The sequence below is a fragment of the Oryctolagus cuniculus genome, chromosome 7 (genome assembly GCF_964237555.1).
Source record: "Oryctolagus cuniculus chromosome 7, mOryCun1.1, whole genome shotgun sequence".
NCBI classification, from domain to species: domain Eukaryota; kingdom Metazoa; phylum Chordata; class Mammalia; order Lagomorpha; family Leporidae; genus Oryctolagus; species Oryctolagus cuniculus.
The window spans coordinates 85,442,775-85,456,238 of NC_091438.1; the positions used below are offsets into that span (position 1 = coordinate 85,442,775).

General features: G+C 42.4%; 1 protein-coding gene across 3 annotated transcripts in view; it reads left to right on the forward strand.

Moving 5' to 3' along the window:
- ZNHIT6 (zinc finger HIT-type containing 6) overlaps positions 1-13,464 on the forward strand; it is a 67,691-nt gene that overhangs the window by 10,901 nt on the left and 43,326 nt on the right. The gene's annotated exons all lie outside the window — the stretch shown is intronic.

Here is a 13,464-nt window from a genome sequence, read left to right on the forward strand (position 1 = left end):
AAAGACAGCTATCAGAATTATTATTCTAATAAAACTTCTGTCTTTTTCAGAATATGTTATATAATTAAAAAATGATATTTTCCATTTATTTTATATGTTTAAATATTTTCAATAGTGATTTTCCCTTTTCTTCAATGGCTTTTGTAAGTAAAATAATCCTTTCATTTATCAAGTACAAGATGATTCCTTTGTGTATTTTGAAACTGACATATTTAGAAATTGAAATAATTTATTTGAAATTTAGGGTGACTGTTACATACCTTCTCAATTATATGTTCCTGTTTTATGAAGGAAATCACTCAATGATTATCATCTGAGATTAATTTTGGTACTAAAAAGCATTTAGTCTCAAGTGTAATATTTTTATGATTCTAGATGCATGAATAGATTCATAAACATGAATGTTTATGGAAATTTCTCTCAAGAATATTACACACAGCATGTATTCTGAGTTTGATAACGAAATTAGTATCTTCTGTTATTTTGGACACCTCAGGTCTGAAATGGCAAATCAAGCTGTTCTTGCATTAATCTTTTGCTCAAGAATTAACAGAGATTTGGGGATGGTTTTCTTAATGTTCTTAGCTTTTTCCTAAAGGGGCATTATAAACATCATGCATAATAGTCTTAGGATTAAGTTGTTGGCTTCTTTCACATTTGTAAAATGGACTTCATGATAGCTTCCTTAGCCTTTAACTATATTATTTCACCTATGTAGTTAACTGGGACAGAGGAGGAAATCAGTATATAGAAGCTGTTGTAAAAATAATATATATATTCATCATAAATTTTTAAGGAAAATAACAATTGTAATTCCACAATCTACCTTTTGTAATGTTTCCTTCTAATCATACTTTTTCCATTTACAAATAATAAGGGAAAGAATGACATTAAATCTTTAAGTAAAAACGTAAAAAGTTGTATAATTCCCCAGATTAAGTATTATTTTTATGAATAAATTCGCATACTTTTTTTCTTGCAGCTAGATTTTTCATTTAAAGATGTATCATGAAGTAGTAGTCCAACCAGAACGGTATCCTAATTTATTTACTATTTCCCATATTTGTGACCATTTTCTACTTTCCAATTAAGTAGAATAACTGTGTTCCTTTTTACTTTTGAAAGAAGCACCCCTTAAAAAAATAACAGTAACAACTGGGCCGACGCCGCGGCTCACTAGGCTAATCCTCCTCCTTGCAGCGCCGGCACACCCAGTTCTAGTCCCGGTCGGGGCGCCAGATTCTGTCCTGGTTGCCCCTCTTCCAGGCCAGCTCTCTGCTGTGGCCAGGAAGTGCAGTGGAGGATGGCCCAAGTGCTTGGGCCCTGCACCCCATGGGAGACCAGGAGAAGCACCTGGCTCCTGCCATCGGATCAGCGCGGTGCGCCGGCCGCAGCACGCGGGCCACGGCGGCCATTGGAGGGTGAACCAACGGCAAAAGGAAGACCTTTCTCTCTGTCTCTCTCTCTCACTGTCCACTCTGCCTGTCAAAAAAAAAAAAAGAAAGAAAGAAAAAAAATAACAGTAACACTTTTATTCTCATTATAAAAGTATGAGGGGAGGGCTTCCTTGTATATTGTCAGAATGTATTGAATATCTTTGATTATTAATGAGATTGAACTCTTGAAATATTCATTCCTTCTTAAGAAATGCCTCTATACATGTCTTGCAGTTTTAAAAATCTTGGTCTGTTACATTCATTGTAAATGTTTCAACTAGTCTCTGTATCCTTTAATTTTGTCTTGTCAATTTTGGCCCTTTTAAATAGTTGTTTAAAAAATTCTATATAATAGAGATAGTAAAATGGAATGATTAGTGGTACAAATTGGAATCAGGCTATCTGAATTCAAACTTTTGATCAACCATCAACCTCTTCCAAGTTATGCGATTTTTTTTTTTTTTTTTTTTTTTTTTTTTTTTTTTTTTTTGGACAGGCAGAGTTAGACAGTGAGAGAGAGACAGAGAGAAAGGTCTTCCCTCCGTTGGTTCACCCCCCAAATGGCAGCTACAGCCGGCGCGCTGCGCCAATCCAAAGTCAGAAGCCAGGTACTTCCTCCTGGTCTCTCATGGGGTGCAGGGCCCAAGCACTTGGGCCATCCTCTGCCTTCCCAGGCTACAGCAGAGAGCTGAACTGGAAGAGGATCAACTGGGACAGAATCTGGCGCCCCGACCTGGCCTAGAACCTGGGGTGCCGGCGCCACAGGTGTAGGATTAGCCAAGTGAGCCACGACACCCGCCAAGTTACACGATCTATGCGATCTTAAGCTAAACTACCTAGGTGATTTATTCCTGGGTTTCTCCAGTTACAGAGTAGAACTATTATTATTGATAAATTCAAGGGATACTAGTTTTTGTTTCCATTTGTATCATGTGGTGTGAAAATCTCTATTTAAATAGCTCTTTACTAACACCTTTTTAAACTATTGTTGCTAATTTGAAAGGTCGAAGTGTTATTTTGCTTAATTTGCTTTCATTTAGTTGCTTGTGAGATGAAACTATTTGTGCATGTGTTTAAAATAATCCAAAGTAAAGTTTTGACTTAATCAAATCAGTGTGATGAGGTAATCTTCATTCAAAGAGCCATACTGGGGATTGGTTCAGTGAAAAATAAATCAAATCCACATAACTGAATCACTCCATTTATTACTTGTTAAATTGCCCATTTTTAAGTGGAAAATGATTTTTGCTACTAACTAAATATTGAATGGCTGGATTCAGATTTTGGATGAATAATACATTAAACTGACGAGTTCCCAACCATGTGAAGGTTAGACTTTAAGTTGCTGGCTAACTGAATGATAGTCCACGTGGAGATTTTTTTTAGTAGGTCCCAATATTTTGCTTATTCTTGTTCAACATTTTTATCATTGATTGGGATTAAGGCTTTTCTTTTTTGACGCTATTGACATTTTGAGGTAGATAATGTTTTGTTGTTATGCACTGTCCTATACTTTTTTTTTTTTTTTTTTTTTTTGACAGGCAGAGTGGACAGTAAGAGAGAGAGACAGAGAGAAAGGTCTTCCTTTTGCCGTTGGTTCACCCTCCAATGGCTGCTGCGGCCGACGCGCTGTGGCCGGCGCACCGCGCTGATCCGATGGCAGGAGCCAGGTGCTTCTCCTGGTCTCCCATGGGGTGCAGGGCCCAAGCACTTGGGCCATCCTCCACTGCACTCCCTGGCCACAGCAGAGAGCTGGCCTGGATTGGGGGCAACCAGGACAGAATCCGGCGCCCCGACTGCGACTAGAACCCGGTGTGCCGGCGCCGCAAGGCGGAGGATTAGCCTAGTGAGCCGCGGCGTACCCTGAATTACCTCTTTATATAAAGTGACCAGTGCAGAAGACACCATAGGCACCTTAGAATAATAGGTTCATTCTAACCCAGGCAATCTCTATGACTGTATTTCCTAAAATCATTTGCAAATGAAAGTGAAGTTTTCAAATAAGAACTGTAATTTTCATTGAATCATCAAGGTGGTGTGTAACAATATGGGAAGTCAAAAATGTGCTTAATGGGGCCGATGCCATGGCTCACTTGGCTAATCCTACACCTGCATTGCCAGCATCCCCTATGGGTACCGGTTCTAGTCCCGTTTGCTCCTCTTCCAGTCCAGCTCTCTGCTGTGGCCCGGGAGGGCAGTAGAAGATGGCCCAAGTGCTTGGGCTCCTGCGTCCACATGGGAGACCAGGAGGAAGCACCTGGCTCCTGGCTACGGATCGGCGCAGCTCTGGCCGTGGTGGCCATTTTGGGGGGTGAACCAACGGAAGGAAGACCTTTCTGTCTCTCTCACTATCTATAACTTACCTGTCAAATAAATTTTAAAAAAAAAAATGTGCTTATGGAAGTGAATTTTAGAGGACTAGTGGATTTGCAAGAATGTCTTAATGGATAGCTTTAATGGATAAAGGAAAGTTAAGAGACGCTTAAATTGATTTTTTGTGTGTGTTAAAAAAATAGATATGCTTGTCGAGTAGACAACTCCCTTGAACTTGTTTCGGAGCAGATATCAAGCTACTTCTCTAAAATAGTGGCTGTTTCAGAATAACTCCTTTATCTTTTTGTAGGGCTTATAATTTTATGTTTACCTTCACCCAGAACTATCAAAAACTGTTGAAAGGGGGCAGATGTTGTAGCACAGTAGTTTAAGCGGCTGTTTGACGGCCATATCTCATTTCAGAGTGCCTAGCCTAGGTTTGAGTACACCTCTGCTTCTGATCCAGCTTCCTGCTGATGTGCACCCTGGGAGATAGCAGAAGATGGCTCAAATACTTGGGTCCTTGCCACCCGGGTGGAATTCCTGGTTCCTGGCTCCTGGCTTTTGCCTGACCCAGCTCTGACTGGTGTAGGCATCTGGGGAGTAAAGCCATAGATGGAAGATCTCCCTTTCTTCAAAAAAAAATAATATAATAAACTTTTTAAAAAGACTGCTTGAAAGAAATACATAAGATATATGTGGAAAAAATTTAAACTTTACTGAAGAAAGTGCCTTGTTGATACTCAGTATTGTAGAAGTAACATTTATTTTTTAAATGATTGTTAAGTCTGTGTGATCCTAATGAAAATATCAGTGGGACTTTGTCATTTTTGATTGGGATTACTTATTTATTTATTTTAGGGGAAGGAAGGGCTCATGACAAAACGAAGTTCATTTTGAAGAGTAACATAAAGAAATTGGTACAGAATAAGATAGGCCTCCTGCCTTTGCTCCCTCAGCAATGCTGGTCTTTTGAGAAGAAAGACTTTTTTTCTGGCCAGTCGGGAGGCAGAAGAAATGACTCACATCTGCCTCCCTGACCTGGAGGTTTAGGAAAATCTTTATAGAATAAATAGGAGAGAAACAAGTTCTGATTGGAGGGGTTTGGAATCAAGCCAACATGTTAACATGGACTTTTAATTCCGGATTTCCGTGTTAAAGGGACCACTTGGCTTTTGAAAGTGGTGTGTTTAAGTGCCAGGATTGTCCTGTTAGATTTGGTTCCACCTGTTAGATTTTCCTTTGCACATACCCAGGTTATGGGACACGTAGTTTTCTATGTTTCTTTATGCATGGACATGTCTTAAAAAGCAGTGACTTAATATGATCAGAGCCATTGTTAAAGTGTAACAGGGACTTTCAGGAAAATGGATTGAGTTTGGGGCATCAAGTGGGCATTGGTGAAGCACCAGTCCAATATCAGAAGTACAAGAAAATCCCTAAAGAAGAAGAGTAAGAGGCTATAGAAAATAATTTTTTTAAGATTTATTTATTTATTTGAAAGGCAGAGCCAGAGATAGAGAAAAAGAGAGAGGAGAGAGATCTATCAGCCACTCTCCAAATTGCCGTAATGGCTGCAGCTGAGCTGGTCCAAAGCCAGAAGCCAGGAGCTTCTTCTGGATCTCCCACATGAGTGCAGCGGTCCAAGCACTTGGGATCTGCTTTCCCGGGCACATTTGCAAGGAACTGGATCAAAAGTGGAGCCACCAGAATTCAAACCTGAGCTCATATGGAATGCTGGCACTGAAGGTGGTGGTTTTACCCACTATACCACAGCACCAACCACAAAATACTAGGATTTTTTAATATTCTTGAAGAGAAGAAACATCCAGCAGTCACAATGGAAAGCAATAACTAAATTCATTTAAAATTTAAGAATTTTGTATGGCAAAAGAAACACTATCATAAAGTCAGAAAAACAAGCTGAACCAAAAGAATCTTTAATATATGTCAAAGAGGGCATCTGTATTAATTAGAAAAAAGATTTGGGGCCAGCGTTGTGAGGTAGAAGGTAGTCACTGCATTTGAAGCCAGCGTCCCATATGGTTGCTGGTTTGGGTCCAGGCTATTCCATTTCCAGTCCAGCTTCCTGCTAATGTCCTGGGAAAAGCAGCAGAAGATGGTCCCAAGTGTTTGGGCCTCTGCCAGCGATGTGGGAGATCTGAGTGATGCTCCTGGCTCCTGGCTTAAAGCTGGCTCAGCCCTTACTGTTATGGTCATCTGGGGAGTAAACCAGCGGATAGAAGATCTGTCTCTCCCTCTCTCTTTGTAACTCCTGGCTTTCAAATAAATAAATAAATATTTTTTTAAAATTACCTATTTATGGACACCAGGAAATCCAGGAGCATGGCTTAAACCTAGTTCGCTTCTAGTGTCTTTGTGCCATAACCAGCCAGAAGACACCACATGGTAAGAGAGAGAAAGAATGCTAGATTGCGTCTTCCTCCTCAAAATCTATGAATGGCATTATGAGACCATGAGACTATACCCTTATGACTTCATCTAATCCTAGTTGCCTCCCAAATGCCCCATCTCTAGATATTAACATGAATTTGGTGATTGAATTTATAACACATGAATTTCTAGGGGGACGAATAACTGCTACCAGAGGAAAATTGGGTAGAAAGAGACAGGAAGGTCAATTTTGTACCCTTTTATATCTTTTAAATTGTAGGCCATGTGCATGCATTGCTTATTTTCGTAATAAATTAAGTACATTTACGAAAATAAAGATTCAGGCCGGCGCCGCGGCTCACTAGGCTAATCCTCCGCCTAGCGGCGCCGGCACACTGGGTTCTAGTCCCGGTTGGGGCGCCGGATTCTATCCCGGTTGCCCCTCTTCCAGGCCAGCTCTCTGCTGTGGCCAGGGAGTGCAGTCGAGGATGGCCCAGGTGCTTGGGCCCTGCACCCCATGGGAGACCAGGAAAAGCACCTGACTCCTGGCTCCTGCCATCGGATCAGCGCGGTGCGCCGGCCGCAGCGCGCCGGCCGCGGCAGCCATTGGAGGGTGAACCAACGGCAAAGGAAGACCTTTCTCTCTGTCTCTCTCTCTCTCACTGTCCACTCTGCCTGTCAAAAAATAAAAAAATAAAAATAAAAATAAAAGAAAATAAAGATTCAGCAGAACCATTACACATTTTTAGTTGTAAACTTTTAAGGTTTATTTATTTACTTATTTATTTATCTGCATGACTGTCAGAGGGAGAAAGACAGAGAAAGAGATCTTCCATCTGCTGTTTCACTGGCTAAGCCAGGCCTGCCTACATCTTTATTTTCTTAAATGCACTTTATTTATTCTTAAACAATTCATGAACATGGCCTCCCAAGTGCTTGGGCCATCCTCTGCCATCATGCTAAGTGCATTAGCAGGAAGCTGGACCAGAGGCAGAGCAGCCAGGATGTGACTGGCACTCCGATATGAGATTCCCACATTGCAAGCAGCAACCTAACCCACTGTGCTACAACACTAGTTCCTGGTTACAAATTTAACCTTTTTTTTTTTTTTTTTTTTGACAGACAGAGTTTAGACAGTGAGAGAAAAAGACAGAAAGGTCTTCTTTCCATTGGTTCACCCCCCAAATGGCAGCTACAGCCGGCGCGCTGCACTGATCCAAAGCCAGGAGCCAGGTACTTCCTCCTGGTCTCCCATGGGGTGCAGGGCCCAAGCACTTGGGTCATCCTCCTCTGCCCTCCCGGGCCACAGCAGAGAGCTGGCTGGAAGAGGAGAAATCGGGACAGAATCCGGCGCCCCAACCGGGACTAGAACCCGGGGTGCCGGCACCGCAGGTGGAGGATTAGCCAAGTAAGCCGCGGGGCCAGCCCACAAATTTAATCTTTAACAAGTATACTGACACTGTATTATAAAATTCCATTTTTTAAGCTGCACTCTATCATTTGTGCTTGGTGGTTTTTTGTTTTTGTTTTAAAGATTTATTTATTTATTTGATAGAGTTACACAGAGAGAAGGAGAGGCAGAGAGAGAGAGAGAGAGAGAGGTGTCTTCCATCCACTGGTTCACTCCCCAAGTGGCCACAAGCACTGGAGCTGGCTGACCTGAAGCCAGGATCCAGGGGCGGCTTCTGGGTCTCCCACGTGGGTATAGGGGCCCAAGGACTTGGGCCATCTTCTACTGCTTTCTCAGGCCATAGTAGAGGGATGGATTGGAAATGGAGCAGATGGGACACGAAGTGGCACCCGTATGGGATCCCGATACTGCAGGCGGCGGCGGCTTTACCCACTACACCACAGCACCGGCCCCTATGTTTAGTGTTTTGGGAATCTGGATATCAAACTTGGAAATTGTTTTGGTTGTGCTGGGGTAACAGGTCTCATTTGGTTGTGTATGTCCCCCATGTTATTTTCCTGCCTATATTGCTCAGACCTCAAATACCGAAGTAGTATACTATAACTTACCAGTTGAAAGCATGAATTTCACTAAGGAATCCCTCCACAGTAATACAAGTTGAGTATATCACCTGGAATGCTTGGGACTATAAGTGTTGAGATTTCAAAGTGTTTCATATACTTTACTTTTTTTTTAATTTTTTTTTAAATTTTTTTGACAGGCAGAGTGGACAGTGAGAGAGAGAGACAGAGAAAGGTCTTCCTTTTCCATTGGTTCACCCTCCAATGGCCGCTGCGACCGGCACACCGCGCTGATCCGAAGCCAAGAGCCAGGTGCTTCTCCTGGTCTCCCATGCGGGTGCAGGGCCCAAGCACTTGGGCCATCCTCCACTGCACTCCCTGGCCACTCCTTGGCCACTCCCAGCTGGCCTGGAAGAGGGGCAACCAGTACAGAATCTGGCGCCCTGACCAGGACTAGAACCCCGTGTGCCAGCGCCGCAGGTGGAGGATTAACCTATTAAGCCGTGGTGCCAGCCAAAGTGTTTCATACACTTTACTGAAAGATCATCTCTAATCAGGAAATCTAAGACCTAAAATGCCTTAAAGTTTCAGATTTTGGAGTTTTTTGGATTTCAGATTAGGGATTCCCAACTTGTATCATGAATTCAATTATGGTTTTGACTTTTTGTTGTGGACTAACTGTTCCCTAGAATGGGGCCCTGCTTTTGATCTTTTTACCTGTTTCTCTCTTCATGATCTTGACCTTCAGTTCTAAGCTACCCAGTCCTTCTGTTTATCATTCTTCTACTCTTTTAGTTTAGAACTAAGAGTTTGCAAACCGTCCTTTTGTTTTGTTTTGTTTTTTGTTTTTTGACAGGCAGAGTTAGACAGTGAGAGAAAAAGAGAGAAAGGTCTTCTTTCCATTGGTTTACCCCCCAAATGGCAGCTACAGCTGGCCCGCTGCGCCGATCCGAAGCCAGGAGCCATGTGCTTCCTCCTGGTCTCCCATGCGGGTGCAGGGCCCAAGGACCTGGGCCATCCTCCAGTGCCCTCCCGGGCCACAGCAGAGAGCTGGCTGGAAGAGGAGAAATCGGGACAGAATCCGGCGCCCCAACTGGGCCTAGAACCCAGGGTGCCGGCGCCACAGGCAGAGGATTAGCCTAGTGAGCCGTGACGCAAGCCTCAGTCCGTCTTTGACCAGAGCTCTTTAGCTCTCCGTGTGTGTCTTTTGCCCATTATTAAAAAACAGTGTGAATTATTATTTATGACCTTCAGTCCTGTTTTAGAAGCTAGCCACTAGATGGCCCTCTTGTAAAGAAATAACAGGTGTTTTACAAATTTTTGTTTTTGGATAAAATTACAGCATTCTAATTATACTGCATTATATATATATATTTATTAATGTCAGTTGTACTTGAGTAAGTAATTAAGTAATGATGAATTTATTAAAGCATGGGATGTGAGGTATCTTAGAAACACTAGTATAGTCTTGTCCTTTCCTACACTGACTTTAGATAAGAGCAAAAGAAAGTGAAGTGATAGGTTTATCAGTTATGTTCCTGGAGGGACAAGTGGATTTTACAGTGAGCTTTTGGAGGATTACGTAATAGGTACTCAGTACAAACTTACTGACTGATTGAAATGTTTGGCCCTGTGATTTCTCTGTCCTAACAATGATGGAAGAATTTGAAAGCAACAACAAGGACATTGAAAAACAGTGTGAAGGAAAGAAGCTTAATGGGTCGCCAGACAGGGCTTTATGTAGGGTTGTGGCCACATGGGCAGTGGTACAGCAGTTCCTGTGACATAGCAGCATCACAGAGAGTACAGCTTTCCACTGCAGCACCAACACAGCATTTGTGGAAATGGAAAAAAAAATTAATCCATACTCTTGATCATCTTGGGATCCCCAAACTGTTTCAGTTAGGCAAATCTTTTTCCATCACTCTCTGGTTCTTGATGCTATGCCTCTCGATTGTGTCCCTTTCTTTCTGCTTCCTTGACTGTAGTACTTAACAGCTATATTCTGTGCAGGTCTTTCTTGTCTCACCACGATTACTGGGAGACTTCTGAGTGTTCTCTACCTTCCTTACCTCAGTCACTTGCATACACTGCTACTATGTACATCTTTCTAAAAACATGCTTTCACCCCAACAGTCACTTAGAATATTAATGATTCTTTGCCTGTAGGCGTCATGAGTTGTGAGATAACCTCCTTTGGCCATGGGCAGAATTGCTGATAGTTGAAATTTGTCATGGCCTTTCCTGGTTTTGCACTGTCTGCTGCTCTCATGTGTTGTCCCATGTACCCTATAATGTGGCCTAAAGCTTACTCCTTCTCCCTATCTCCCTCTCATTTGAAATTGCTGCCTTACAGGAAGTTAGAGATCAAGTATTTCAAGTTTTTTTAGTATATGTGCTGCTGAAGTGAGCACATATTTCAAGAATTTTTTACCAAGGAAAATAATGCATGTTTTCAGGGTATTTGCTTTTTAAAAGAGGAATAATAATATAGCTAATTTATCTTGAATGTTTAATTTTTGTTAAACATGACAAAATTTAATCTTTATGTATATAGACTTTTCTCATTGCTTATATTTCTTTGCCTGTTGCCTTATCCTGTAAGATGGTAACAATAATAGTGTCAGTTGTATGTATATAGCAGTTTTTAATATAGAGAGCATATCAGAATTAACTGTGCAGCAGTTTCAAAATGCAGATACATGAGGGCTGTTGCTGTGGTGAAGAGGGTAAAGCCTCCTCCTGCTTAGCCCAGCTCTGGCCGTTGCAGCCACTTGGAGAGTGAACCAGCAGATCGAAGATCTCTCACCATGTTTCCTGCTCTCTCTGTAACTATGCCTTTCAGATAAATAAATCTAAAAAAATGCAGATACTTGGGCTTGCCCAACAAAATTGCTAACCCGTTGGGCCTTAAGACATCTCTATTTTTTAATTTTTATTTTTCTTAAAGACTTACTAATTTATCTGAAAGATTGGGGTGGGAGGAGTGAGAAATCTTCCATCTATTGGTTCACTCTCCAGATGTTCACAACACTTTGGGATGTGCCATATAAAAGCCAGGAGCCAAGAGCTTCTTCCAGGTCTCCTACTTGGGTAGCAGTGGGCCATCTTCTGCTGCCTTTCCCAGGTGCATTAGCAGCGAGCTGGATTGGAAATGGAGCATCTGGGTGGGGAGGCCAGCACTGTGGCGTAGTGCGTAAAGCTGATGTCTGCAGTGCCAACATCCCATACAGATTCTGGTTCAAGTACCAGCTGTTCCACTTCCAATCCAGCTCCCTGCTAGTGTGCCTGGGAAAGCAACAGAGGATGACCCAAGTGCTTACACTCCTGAACCCACATGGGAGACCTGGAAGACGCTCCAGCCCCCACCGTTGCAGCCATCTGGGCAGTGAACCAGCAGATAGTAGATTCTCTGTCTTTCCCCCTGTCTCTGTAACTCTACCTTTCAAAAAATAAATCTTTAAAAAAAGGAAAGAAGACGAAAAGAAAGAAGGAAATGGAGCAGATGGAACGTGAGCCAGTGCCCATATGGGATGCCAGTGTAGCAGGTGGTACCTTTACCTGCTACACCACAGTGTTTACCCTGAAGGACATCTTTACTTATTTTTTAAAGATTTATTTATGTATTTGAGAGACAGTTACAGAGAGGGAGACAGAGAAAGAGGTCTTCCATCCTCTGGTTCACTCCCCAAGTGGCTTCATTGGCCAGAGCTGGGCTGATCCAAAGGCAGGGGCCAGGAGCTTCCTCTGGGTCTTGTACTTGGGTACAGGGACCCAAGCACTTGGACCATCTTCTGCTGCTTTCCCAGGCTCATCAGCAGTGAGCTGAATCAAAAGTGGAGCAGCCAGGACTTGAACTGGTGCCCACATGGGATGCCAGTGCCGCAGACAGAGGCTACACACCACAGCACTGGCTCCATAGACATCTTTTTTTTTTAAAAAAAGCACCAGATCATTTTGACATTTACTTCTACTGGAAACCAATGACTTATGTGCTTGTAAGACACTGACATTCTAAATTAATTCAGTCAGTGGGGAGACATGCTGGTAAATTCTTACAGCCTATTATAGTTAATGCTCTGAGGGGTTACACAAGTAGCACAGAGGAGGGCTCATTGCCTCAGCCTTGGGATGGAAGAGTGTCATTCACTGAGAGCAGAGGACAGGACAGACTTTCCTGGAAGGGGAATTTGAGCATACTTTTGAAGCAGAAGAAACAGTTTTTGTTTTGTTTCTGAGATTTATTTATTTATTTGAAAGAGTCAGAGAGAGGGAGAGATAGAGATCCTCCATCTATCAGTTCACTCCCCAGGTAGCCTCAGTGGCCAGAGCTGAGCTAGGCCAAAGCTAGGAGCTTCTTCCAGATCGGTAGCAGGGTCCCAAATATTTGGCCATCCTCTGCTGCTTTTCCCAGGCTATTAGCAAGGAGCTGAATCAGAAGTGTAACACCAGGGATGTGTACTAGCATCCGTATGGAATGCCAGCATCACAGGTGATAACACCTGCCCAAAAGTATAGGATTTTACCTAGGCAGAGGGAAAGGATGATCTGGCAGTGAGCATATCACATGCAAAAGCATAGAGTAGCAAATTTCGAAGGTCACTAAGTAGTTTGGTGTTTCTAGAGCTGGAGTGGGAGTTAATGAGTGATAGGAGATAGCCTGAGAGAAAGGCTCACTATGCTAGGGAATTAAGGTAGAGTCATATTCTGAGCAAAAAATCTTCTGTTCTTACAATTGGTCCATATCCAAATATGGATCATTATGGTCTGTCCCTACGTGATTTCCTTGTCAACTCAACGTACCCAGGTTAGTCACTCTTCTAAATCCCAGACTGTCTTCCTCTTACCTATTGCCCAGCCACCTGTGAAAGTACACATGATAGCCCATCTTCTCCCCATGTCTCCTTTGCATGAGTTCCTGTAATACATATTTTCTCCATGATTAATACGAAACAGATGCTGGCCAGTGCTGGTATTCATTTTTGGTATGCATACATATACTCTCTTTTCTACATTCTAGTGTTTCTTAAAAAGGACTCTGTTGGCATTTGAAATTGATGATTTGTTGTTATTATGTAGGACTTCACCTGCACTGTAGAGAGACTAGCATTCTTTGGCTTTCCCTACTAAATACCTCAAGCATTTAAAAAAATGTTAAATTGCCCAACTATTTCTAGAGGGCTCCACTCCCATCACCCCACTTCAAACTGAGGACTGTTTTAAGTGCTCAAGTATTTATCAGTTATTTGAAGCACAATGTTCTTTGTCATTTCAGTCTTTACCTGCTATATCCCTTTTCTTAATGTACTATCTGCTGAAGCCAGCACCACCACATAGTTAACCTGTTTCC